At 32.7% G+C, this 11,288-nt stretch overlaps 1 non-coding gene across 1 annotated transcript; it reads left to right on the forward strand.

The window, feature by feature from the left end:
- Positions 1-3,099: 3,099 nt before the first annotated feature.
- LOC120576269 (small nucleolar RNA R71) lies at positions 3,100-3,206 on the forward strand. Its single transcript, XR_005642346.1, has one exon. It is a non-coding gene; the product is annotated as a small nucleolar RNA R71 (small nucleolar RNA).
- The last annotated feature ends 8,082 nt before the right edge of the window (positions 3,207-11,288 follow it).

The raw sequence follows: 11,288 nt of genomic DNA on the forward strand, positions 1-11,288 counted from the left end.
CATGACCCAAAACATTATTTTAGAAATTAACCAATTATCAACCTAATTCATTGTATTATCTACTCTTTATACGATCAATTTTAGTTTCAAACCCTAATTCTACAACATCAAAATTTATTAACAACTACAAGGTTAAACCCTTTTTTAGGATTACATACTTATGATTAAATAAGGTTAGTCCCACCCTTACCTTAGGTTAATCGATCGAACTCTACAAGATTGATCATCTTCTCACAAGATTCTTCTCTTCTCTGACTTCTCTCTTCTCTTGGTTTTCTCCCTTTTTCTCAAAAAATAGGTTTCACATAATCCTTATTTTCTAATTCCAACTCTCCCCTTTTGTATAAATCCTTAACCTACTTATTTTCTCTTATTTCCAAATATGCCCTCCAAATCTCAATATTCTACAATATATATATATATATATATATATATATATATATATATATATAACAAATATATTTCTTTAACTTATATATTTCTACACCAAATAAGAAATATATTTCTACACCAAATAACAAATATATTTCTACACCAGATAACATATATATTTCTACACCAAATAAGATTTATATTTCTACACCAAATAACATAAAATTTCTACTTATTCCACTAAACTCTTCTAATTTCCAAAACAGCCCCCACAACTTAATCTTATTTTATTTTCAAATCTTGTTCTATTAAATAATAAAATAAGTCACTTAATAAATCGACAACACATCACAAAAATCATATAAATCACATAAGTCATAAAAATAGACTCTAAACTCAAAGCACAAAAGAAAATGAATTCAGTTATTGCTTAAATATCTTAAACTATGTATAACAAAATAGAAACTTATACAATACACAAAAAAAACATAACCATTAATTAGAAAAACACAATATCTTGGCATAAAATAGCAGCAGAATATTATCATCAAACATCAACAATTGTTTAAAACCTCCAAATAATATCTTGGCATAAAGCCTAACAACATAATTCAACCAACATAGGGTCATAACATCAAGTTCCAAAATAAGATACATAAGGAATGAAATGCAACAAATAAAACTCATCCCGAATGCCCTAGACACGACACTTGAGCCACCACCAACTACTCAGGATCACCTGCAAGTTACCCATAGGAAGGGCAACATTTTCAAGCAGAATGGGTGAGATTCACAACAATAAAATATAGATATTAAAATCATCAATTGAATCTAACACCCTATAAACATCAATACATCATCTTGTAAATATAAATATATATTTCACAAAGCAACAACATCATCTTCAATATGGCCTCTTGATCCCTTGATTCACACTCACCCCAAACTTCTTAGCAATAAAAATGATGATTCCATCTACCATTATATTACCCTTATCATCCTGTTTTCTTTCTATCAATTGAAACAAGATAATCAAGTAAGTAATAGCAAATGTTAACATAATGGTTATAAAGCATGTCTCATAAATAGCTCATCATTCCTCATCAGTCCCTACCTCTTTCCTAGTCTATCCATGGCATTATTATCAGTGTATCGACAAGCATAAATAGATTGAGAGATAAGAGCTTTAGACCTACTCCTTTGCTTGTCATCTTTAAAATGGATGCCATGGTTCTTGGATGTTGGTTTCTCTTTATTTGCACCACTTCTAGAGCTTTCAATCTTCTTGCCTTTTTGAGGCCATTGACCTAGTTAACTTGGTTTGGGTTTTAGGGAAGGTTAGGGTTTGGTAAGGTTTTGGTTTGGAAAGGTTGGTTTAGTGATGGGTTGGGGTTTAAGTGAGGTTGATGAGTTTAATGATGGAGATTGGTGAAGAATTTTTTTGTGATTTTTGGGTTAGGGTTAAATGGTGTATAATTTGGTGGATGTTGGCTAGGTCACAGGCACGGCCGTGCCAAGCTTCTGGACGTGCAAGGCTCAATTTTCTTAATTTTTTTTACATCATATTTGGGCAAATACCTACAAAATAAATTAAAAAAACACAAAACAAAACAAACAAAATAAAAGCAATAAAACTCATGGGTTGCCTCCCACGAAGCGCTCTTTTAGAGTCATTAGCTTGACGATAAGAAGGTTTCTCTACCCAATACCCAATCTTTCCCAAAGGGATAGTGGCATCAACCTGAGATTCTCTCCCAAATCACACATAGCTTTTTCAATGGTTTCACTCTCAATCACACAAGGGGTGGAAAAACTCTCAATCATTATGAAGTTAGGCTTAGCAAGCCTTTGTGAGACATGGATTTTGAGTTTATAAGGTGGTGAAACGATTGGCTTATCACTCTCTCCTATTACTTTCTCACCTTGTTGCTTTTCACTCTCTATCTCACCCTCAATTGTCTTAGTTTTCATAATGGTGTCCTCTAACTGCTTACCGTCCCTAAGTTGAATAGAATTTATAAAGCCGTTGGGGTTGGCTTCAGTTTGACCTGGAAAGACTTCGAGGGTTTGAGAGGAAGTAGCTACTTTTTGGGCTACTTGAGAGATTTGAGTTTCTAGCATTCTAGTGTGAGTAGCAATGGAGTTCACTTTAGATGTAAGCTTGACAAAAGAGTCATTCAAAGATCCAGTTTGAATTTTAAGTTCTTGAAATTGCTTGGATTGCTCCATAGCATGTTTTTCTAGTAAAATTTCCAAGCTGGATTTCTGAGGACTCTTTCGTTGTTTGCATAAACGGGTGGTGTTCTTTGTTGTCCAAAGGTATAAAATTTTTGCTCGGGACTTTTAGCAACACTACCTAGTTGGTATTCAACATCAGTATGGTCAGGTATTCCACAAAATTCACAAGGTGGTGAAACAAGAGCAGGTGTGACGACACTTACAGATAATTTATCAAATTTTTGAAGAAGTGTGTCCACCTTAGCAGATAGATGATCAAGGGTAGAAACCTGGCACATACCTTCCTCTTTTTTAGAGGGTGGAGGAGTACCTTCAGTGATAACTCTCTCACTTGTCCACTGATAGTGGTTGTATGCCATGTTCTCGATCAAATCACAGGCTCCTGTGTAAGTTTTATTCATCAAAGCTCCACCTGCAGCTGCATCAACATTCATTTTTGTGGAAAACAAAAGACCATTATAAAAAGTGTGGATAATAAGCCAATTCTCAAAACCATGATGGGGGCAAAGCCTAAGCATTTCTTTGAAACGCTTCCACGCATTGTAAAGAGATTCACCATCTTTTTGAGTGAATTGTGTGATTTGACTCCTCAATTGAGCAGTTTTACTATGAGGAAATAATTGGGAAAGAAATGCCTTCCTCATTTTGTTCGAAGTGATAGAACCAATTTGCAATGAATGAAACCAAGCACTAGCTCTATCCCTCAAAGAGAAAGGAAAGAGGTGCAGCCTTACGGCCTCTTGGTTTGCCTTCAAAGTTCCACTGAGTCTTAAAAAAATTGAAACATGAAAATTCGGATCCTCAGTGGGTGATCTGAAAAATTGATTTTGTTGCACCAGGTAAGTAAGTGCAGGCTTTATTTCAAATTTAATATCCTCAACCGTTGGGTACACAATAGCATCGTACGGCTCATCTGAAGATGTGATTGCATACTCTTTGAGAGCACGTTTCTCAGCCATATCGTTATTACTGTGTGTTTCTTTGAACCATCCCTGAAATTAAAGCGGTTAAAGATAGAAAATAAAAAATAATAAAAAATAAAAATAAAATAAAATAAGGAGCAAAGGGAGGGAGAGAGATTTTATATATAAATATATATATATTTTCTTTTATTTATAGAGAGAGAGAGATTTTATATATAAATATATATATATTTTTATTTTTTATATTTTTTTTATAGAGAGAGAGAGATAAATATATAAAAAATAAAAAAGATAAGAAAAAGAAATAAAATATTTTTTATTATATATATATATATATATATATATATATATATATATATTTTATTTACTTATATAATTTTTTTTTTTGACTAAACAGTATTGAAAAGTTAATCAAATTACAATAACTCCCCGGCAGCGGTGCCAAAAACTTGATGGGATAAAACCGCAAGTGCACGGTCTTACCGAAGTAGTATGAAAAGAGTATCGTTCCGACATGGAGTTATGAATTCAATTAACTTTAGATAATGATTAGACTAAAGTTATATAAGGTAGAAAGTTTTGGGTTTTTTGATTGAAAGTAAATAATAAAAGAAAAGATAAAAGCCTTGGGATCGTTGGTTTCATCTAAATAACAAGTCCTTCTCAAACCAAAACTATAAGCTTATAATGTTATGTTAGACCTAATTTCTCAAGACAGTTTCTCTTATGTTCCTCTAGCAACCAAGATAAGGTAAATCGACATAATCAGAATAAGCAGCGGAATAAAAATTTCGATTTACTTTCCTTGGATCATTACGAATTGGAACTTGAACCAGTGATTCGATTGTTACCTTAGAACGGTTGGTCTGAAAACGAACGGTGGAATCTGCGAACCGGAATCACGATCACAGCCAAGCAATTAGCAGAGCCTCTATCAAGTCCACACGAACAGTGCTCTTCCAAAACTCGGTGCTAGCCAAGAAGACGGAAGTCAGAGAGCTTGGGTTTCTGCAAAAGAACGTAACCGCAAACTATTGCACTAGGGTTCTATTTATAGAACTCCTTATGTGCTTTGCAAGTCAAACTCGTTTTTGACTTCACTAAGCCCAATACGAGTTTAGTAAATATTGCTAAATCATTAGCATTATTTACTAAGCGCACCCTTTATATAAGTCGTACTTATACATATCTCTTTTGACTGCTCTTTGTGTGTGACCCTTTAGGTTCTAGTCACGTTGGCAATGATATTAAATCCATCATTTAATATCATAAACAATGAGCGGTATCTAGCAACACATCATTGCTACCCAAGTGACAAGAATGTCAAGTGATCTGACGAAACCTTTCATGATAATACATATGTGTATAATTACTCCGTTGTCTCAATATCTTCATTGATCCCAAGGCATAGATAGTGTCACCCTTGTATAGATCAATGTTCATTTATCTTGATTCCGAAATGTACTATTTAACGAATAAGTCCAATATCTTATATTGACTTAGTTCAGCATGGCCATGCATATTTATAGTCATATTTCATCAAGAGGCCTAAAGATATATCTCCTGTTTATGAGGAGGGACAAATCCCATCTAGGACACTCATGACCCTCAGCATGATTCATCAAGTGCCCATCAACCAACGTTATTGTTATCCTTTTACAGACAACGTTAGAATGGCAACAAAGCACATGAGTCCACATCTAGAGATCATAGTGGTTTCAGGTCTAAGAGCGATATACATTATTATCATTGTGAGAATATCTTATGACAATTTCATAACTTACTATGTAGTATTCTCACAGTGGGTCAATCCAATATAAATATTACTCCTAATATTTATATCTATGTATAGACTTGATATCTCATATCTATGACCCATGAGATGCGGTCATCAGTCTACATACATAATAGTCTCGACGCTTTATTATTATCCTTTATTCATATTAAAGCTTTGACTACGGATTCATTTAAGAATAGCGTTCTATAAGATAATGTAATCTCATGATTAAGTCACACTTAATATATTATTACACGAACTATCTATTCTAAGGACTTTATTAACATTATCTAAATATAATAAAGAGTGCCATATATTATCCAATAATAAAAGTCATGATACATAAGATAGGTTTAACATAAACTATTGGCCTCTAGGGCTTACACCAACACCAAGCCTATTTCGCTGACTTGATTACTGTTAGATTTTGGTTCCTCTAACAACCAAGCCTATTTCGCTGACTTGATTGTTATTAGTTCCCTTGAAGATCGAAACTATATGTCTCAAAGATTGCAAAGCCTATTTCGCTGACTTTACAATCCTTGTCTAAATTCACTTGTTCGAATATCAAAACTCCACTTTCGTTTTATGAATTGATATTTGGAATATTGGATAAACAATTATCAAACCCTCCACTTTCGTTTCCACAGTTTGATAATGGTTGATCCATGTTAAGACGGTGAATTCAGATAAGAAATTAGGGTTACATAAGATTAAGGCTTAGAGCTTGGCTTGATTAGGATTATGTCATTTAGACTTATCCAACAATCCCAAGACAAGAGAAGTCTACTCACTAATGTTCATCGTAGACAAGGAGAAGAAGAGAGAAAACATAAAAGTAAATAACAAAGAAAGTAAAATGAACTTTTATTGGAAAGACAATTGTCACATATTGTATTCCAAGAAAAGATGAATATTTGTGATGGCTAGCTATTCTATTTATAGCACACATTTGACTTAAAATCTAAGCAAGTATATTCTAAGAATATTCCACGAGAGATTGCGCGCTAAAATAGAATAGCTCAGAATCCAAGCAAAAGCAGCAAAAGGTGTGGGGACGTATTTTGTCTCTCAATCTTCATATTTTCGTTTTCAATCGGCTCGAAATCCCTTTCTTTTGCTCCAAGACTCAATCCATCAAATATTCTTTCCTGAAATATAATAAATTGCAATTTAAAGTAAACTATCCTAAAAAGGAAATAATACTAATATAAAATTATATAAAATCTAAATAAAACTAAACTAAAAAGCATATTAAAATAGTATATAAATGACTCATCAGACAAAACTTCAAATTTATTATGAATTTTTTTGGTTTTAAGTAAAGAGCATCAGCTCAATTCATTAAAGAAGAGAAGAAAGTACAAGAAAGAAAAGGGGGAATAAACCAAGACCTTTTCATAAGGTAGTAAATCTAAAGTTGGGTATTCCCAACCTATTTATAATATACTCTCCCTTAACAAAATCAAGAATAACGTCAAACCAAAAGATATCAAACGAAGAAAGAGATAAACCAAAATTAGCAAGTCTGTCGGCACAAGTATTTCCCTCTCTATAAATGTGTGAAGCACAAAACCTTATGTTGCGAGTCAATTGCAAGCAATTTTCCCATCTGTTTCTGAGTTCCCAAGGAACAACCAATTTCGAGTTGAAAGCCATGATGACAAGTTGAGAATCAGATTCAAGCCAAACGTTGCAAAAACCCCTGAAAACTGCAATCTCAATAGCAATCATAGCGGCAATCAGCTCCGCGAACAACGCATCCGCAGGACCAATAAAATGAGTGAAAACTCCCAAGAAAGCACCATTAGAATTCCGAAAAATCCCCCCAGCAACAGATCTTGAGGGGTTTTTAGTAGCGGCCCCATCCGTGTTAATTTTAATCCATGAGGGCAAAGGAGGAGACCAAATGATTTCCTTAATGGAAGGAGCTCTAGGAGGCCGAATATTCACCTTGCAAGACTTCATAATAGTAAATTCATATATGTTTCCAGCAGCCGTTTTGGATGTTAAATTACCAGCAAGGGAAACTTTGGAGATGATCAAGTTTATTGCACTACGCCAATGAATCACTTTGCTTTGAACACGAATTTGATTTCTCCTATACCAAATAGTATTAACTATATTGAAGATGCAGGCTTTGACCACCACTTTACGTTGAGGAGTCCAATGGAGATCCAACAAAGCCCAGACTTCACTCATAGAATTTGTAACGCCCACTTTCGTTTAATCGTTTATTTAATCGAGTTTAGGCGATTATATTATAATTATATAATATATGCATGATTTTGATATGTTTTGATGATTTGATTGATGACGTGATAAGTTATGAGTTTTGGAAGATTTGACAAGATTAAGGGATTTATTTTATTGTTAAATAGAATAAAGATTTGAAAATAATATAAAATATTTAGTTGAGGGCTGCTTTGATAATTTAGATAGTTTTGGGGGAGAAAGTGAGATAAGATAAGTAATTAAGAGGAGATATAAAAAGGTTAGACCTAGTTTTAGAAAAACATTGTTGTACGTACGTTTTTGGAGAAAAGGGAGAAAAAGCCAAGAGAAGAGAAACCAAGAGAGAGGGCTGGGATTTCTTCATACAAGGTAAGGGTGAGACTTATAATTCAATAACATTGATTGCTGTAATTCTGATGATTAATTGACAAAGTTAGGATTGATTTAGAAAAGTTTTGGAATTAGGTCAAAACCCTAAAAATTGATGATCAAACGGTAAAACTTGTTTAGATTGATGTAAAAACCGTCCTTTAACCTTAGAACATGTTTAGGATGGATTATGGAATCAAATTTGGCTTTGAACCATGTTAATTGTTGGGTTTTCGAGAATGTATGTAGGATCAGAGGGAATGAATGTAGGATCAGAGGGAACCCAGAACAACACTAGTTTGGGAGTTGAGTGCTACTCGCCATGGCGAGTAAGAACTCTCGCCTCGCGAGCACAACCAGAATGTAGTTGCTTGAGTCTTTGTGCGATCTGTGTCGCACGTGTTGATCAAGAGTGAACCCCTAACTGGTAATGAGACCCAGTGATATCGTTAAATGCAGTCTGTAGAGTTGTTAAAGTTATGTTGATATTAATTGAACATGAACTAATGTATTGTATATTCATGCAAGATATGAAAGTTTGATTATGATGCAATTGATGTGCTATTGATATAATGATATCATCCTGTTATGTGACTTGTTTATGCTGCTTCCGTTATTTAACTAAGTGCATATGAAATGATGAAGTTTAGCTCCAAATTATTGGATGCATGATGATATATTGATTACGATGTTTTGTCCATAAGAGTCCATGCATAGCATCTCATTGAGCTTAGTCCTCACCACGATTATTAGGAGCTTTGTCCTCCGCACATTTTATAGGAGCTTTGTCCTCCGCATGATTAAAGTATATTAATACTCATGATGACGATTGGTACCATATGCATATAAGGAGTCTAAGAGCATTGTCACATTGTCATGATTAAGATGCCTTGTTGATAATGATTGAATATGTGAACGCTGATGTATGTGTGTATATATTAGCGAGGTTGAAGAAAGAAAATAAAAATATTTGGTATCATTAAATGACAGCGTGAATAAAAATATTTGTGAGGTTGTGATGATTAAACAATATTGAAATTAAATATATAAATGATAAAAAGATAATAAAAATCCTTTGGAAAAAAGGTAATAAAATTAAGTGGAACCTCCTTAAAAAAAATTAAATGGTACAGTTAAAAAAAAATTAAATGGAAGAAAAAAACATATCGAAATATAATATTAAAAACTAAAAGAAAAGCTTCCCAGTGTGAATTGAAGAGAGATGCTTGTGAAATAAATTGTCGAGAAGTAGTTTTTTGAAATAACATTCAATAACTTTTGGCCAAAGCTCATTCCATTCAATTTTATGCATTAAAAAAAAGTGTCTTTTTTAGTAAGTACTTAATTGATATTGTATTTGGTTTAACTTCTCCTTAAAAATGTAGAGAAGTTGGAAAAGAAAAACCCGGGTCAATCGATATCTTAATCTCCCACAACAGTAGTGTAGAAACAACTGAAATTGGGAGAAAAAATTGGAAAAAAGTTAAAAATAAAAAAAGTTGGAAAATAGTTAAAAAAATTTAAAAATATAAAAATTGGAAAATAGTTAAAAAAATCGGTGAGGTAGCACTCAACCAATCAACACTAAAATAAAACTATATGCATTAGCGTAACAAAAAAACAGACCAATGGACATAAAATATTACTCAAAACGTTAATGTGTGTGTGTGTATATTCGTGAGGTTGAAGAAAGAAAATAAAAATATTTGGTATCATTAAATGACAACGTGAATAAAAATATTTGTGAGGTTTTGATGATTAAACGATATGATAAAAAGATAATAAAATTCCTTTGAAAAAAAGATAATAAAATTAAATGGAACCTCCTTAAAAAATTATATGGGTTGGTTCAAAAAATTAAATAAAATTAAGTTAAATGGAAGAAAAAACATATTGAAATATAATATTAAAATTAAAAGAAAAGGTTCGCAATGTGAGTTGAAAAGAGGTGTTTGTGAAATAAATTGTCAAGAAGTAGTTTTATAAAGTAACATTCAACAACTTTTGGCCAAAGCTCATTCCCTTCAATTTTAAGCATTCAAAAAAAGTATTTTTTTTAATAAGTACTTAATTGATATTGTGTTTGACCCTATGAAGCACATATACGTAGTACAAATACGGGTACGCGAATACGCAAATTTTTTTAAATTAGGATACGATACGGTTAAGATATGTCAACAAATTATTTATACTAAAATTTATATGCATGTAAAATACTTAGAAAAACATTGATTACTCTTCAATACTATATAATCATAAAAGTCGCAATTTACAAAAAAATAATACATGTGATCAAAATAAAAAAAATGTATAAGTATCCGTGTATATCTGTCGATTATCTTATAAGTATCCGATAAAATATATATTTTAAATTAAAGGAATTAATTCTGATACTTTGTGGGTACGTATCCGAGAGTATCCGCGGAGTATCAGAATTCGATACGTATCCAGTACGAGTACGTCTCCACTTTGGGGTATCCGGGCTTCATAGACCTAACTTCTCCAAAAAAAATGTAGAGAAGTTGAAAAAAAGTCAGGTCAAAGAATACCTTAATCTCCCACAACGGCAATGTAGAAGCAACTGAATTTAGGATTATTTTTAATATTATAAAATATAAAATATAAAGTTTGGATGAGTTGGCACTCCCCAAAGATAAGGAATTTTAGAATTACCAAATTGCCCCTTCTAGGGGCAAAATTGGAAATTCATATGACATCAATTTTAATAAATAGTAAAGTAAGTAGTAAGTAAAATATATAGATACTAAATTAAGAAGATCATGGATTGATAACCTGTTTCCATTAAATTTTCAAGTTCTATTTTCCATCCTCAATTATCAATATTTTATGATTAACACGCTTTCAAGTTCTTAAATATTTAATGATAACTCAAAATTACAGAATGACCATCATATACGGTAACGATATGTTTGTCAACTTACCATATATGATTGACCACTAGCACATTGCATAAATAATGGTGATTTAAACTTCACTCCTGATTCATTATTGAAGAATTTATACCCATTTGGGATTGGCCTAGTGGTTGGCTTGGGATCTTGGAGTTTGCTCCTCCAGAGGCTTCAGGTTCGATTCCCTCTGGTGCCAATTTCGGTGGGCAAAATCCATACAGAGCTTGCTCTGGCTTTAAACGGGGCCCCCGCAGGTGGGCGGTAGGATTGGTCCTCTCGGATTAGTCGATTCTTGAATCGGATACCGAGTTTTCAAAAAATATAAATTAAAAAAAAATTATTGAAGAATTTATAATGGTGAATGTTCAAGAAAGATGATGACGCGATACGACTAAAGCTTAGGTGAAATTCACCATTATAAATTCTTCAATAATTTTTTAGGTGAAATTTTTACAAGCTAAG

Source organism: Medicago truncatula, chromosome 6 (assembly GCF_003473485.1).
Source record: "Medicago truncatula cultivar Jemalong A17 chromosome 6, MtrunA17r5.0-ANR, whole genome shotgun sequence".
NCBI classification, from domain to species: domain Eukaryota; kingdom Viridiplantae; phylum Streptophyta; class Magnoliopsida; order Fabales; family Fabaceae; genus Medicago; species Medicago truncatula.